The 1784-nt window shown below is 42.3% G+C and overlaps 1 long non-coding RNA gene across 1 annotated transcript; it reads right to left on the bottom strand.

Moving 5' to 3' along the window:
- Positions 1-308: 308 nt before the first annotated feature.
- Positions 309-1784, bottom strand: LOC141405480 (uncharacterized). Its single transcript, XR_012413209.1, has 2 exons — positions 1540-1784; positions 309-1484 (listed from the first exon to the last, which is right to left on the bottom strand). It is a non-coding gene; the product is annotated as an uncharacterized lncRNA (long non-coding RNA).

The following is a 1784-nucleotide window of genomic DNA, read 5'->3' as shown; positions in this document are numbered from 1 at the left end:
CAAATCTTTGAGAAATTAGGTACATTATTCTCTGTTTTTGGACTATTCCCAGTGTATGTTGATGTAATTTCCTCTCAGGTGTGGTGTTGGTTTGTTGGTATCTTTTCGCGTATTGCCGTGGCTAGGGTGTTTGACACAGTTCTATCAGACGTTTTCAACTCCACATCCATGATTTCCCATTGCTGATTGGGCGTTGGTGTTTTCGCTCCCTATTTTGCTTTGAATCGCTCTTGAATCGGTCCATTATCTTTAGTTTTTCTTTGAAATTTGATTCCAACTGCGCTTTCTGTGGTAACTCTTCATCGCGCTTTTATTCCAGTAGCCTACGATTTTACTGGTTGATTCCTGCTGCTGGCTGGTACACCTTCGATTTGTGAACTATCTTCTATTGTGTGGTCGGTCGTCTTGTCTGGTGGTGTAGCTTTCTCATGTTGTTCTGGCTTGCTCCTGCTGTTTTCCTCTGCTGTTCGTTGTCGTCTTTGCCGATATCCTAGGCACTTTCTTTTGTCTCATCTTGCGGCCTCTTTGCTATCTTTTTGGGCCAACTCCGCTTTCACCACCATTTTCTTTTCCACTGTATGTGCACTGTATATGGTTTCCGCTTTCTGTGCTGCTAACTTAACTTCATCGCTTTTATTCCAGTACTCTACGATTTTACTATTTTGGTTCCTGCTGGTACACCTTCGATTTGTGGGAGCACTATCTACTGTCGTCTGGTATAGCTTTCTCATGTTGTTCTGTCTTGCTGTTGCTTTCCTCTGCTCTGGTGTTGTCGTCGTCTTTGCCGATATCCTAGGAACTTCCTTTGGTCTCTTCTTGCGGCCTTCTAGCTTTCTTTGACATTTTTGATCCCAACTCCACCTATCACCGCTATTTCCTTTTGCACTCTGTATGTTCTGTACATGGTTTTCCGCTTTCTGTGCTAGTTATACCTCATCACTTTTATTCCTGTAGTCTACGATTTTACTTCCTGGGTTACCACCAGCAGGAACCATCTTCGCTTTTTTTATTGTAGTCTACGATCTTGGTTCCTGCTGGTACATCTTCTATTTGTTGGCCTATCTTCTTCTATTGTCGCTTGCTACTTTCCTCTGCTCTGTCTGGTGTTGTCTGTCTAATTCCTTTGCGCAATGCGCGTCCACTTCTTGGTTACCAGCAGGAACCCTTTTTTCCTGTAGTCTACGATCTTGGTTCCTGCTGGTACACCACCTTCTATTTGTTGGCCTATCTTCTTCTATTGCAGTCTTCTATTGTACCAGCAGGAACCATGTTCGCTTTTATTCTAGTTGGTTCCTGCTGGTACACCTTCTATTTGTTGGTCTGTCTTCTTCTATTGTCGTCTTCTATTGTCCCTTGCTACTTCCCTCTACTCTGGTGTTGTCCGTCTAATTCTATTTCCTGTGCCTGATATGTCTAATTCTATTTCCTGTGCCTGATGTCTAATTCTATTTCCTGTGCCTGATGTCTAATTCTATTTCCTGTGCCTGATATGTCTTAATTCTATTTCCTGTGCCTGATGTCTATTTCTATTTCCTGTGCCTGATATGTCTAATTCTATTACTTACTATTTGAAATTTCTGATATTGCTAATTTTGTGTTGCCATTTTTCCACTGTGGAGGCGCTATTTCCTACCATGCATATTATGATGTATGCAATTTCTAATAATTATTCGAAAACTACTTTGAAAGACTTTTCCTCCACCAGGATTCGAACCTGGCATCCTTCGACTGGCAGTCTGGCACACTATCTACTGATCTACGCTGCCCCCCAAAGAACAAGCAAC

This window comes from Musca autumnalis, unplaced genomic scaffold (assembly GCF_047663935.1).
Source record: "Musca autumnalis isolate F117 unplaced genomic scaffold, ASM4766393v1 scaffold_5, whole genome shotgun sequence".
NCBI lineage: Eukaryota > Metazoa > Arthropoda > Insecta > Diptera > Muscidae > Musca > Musca autumnalis.
Note: the sequence above shows the minus strand (reverse complement) of the source record. Positions and strands in the feature narration are given on the sequence as shown.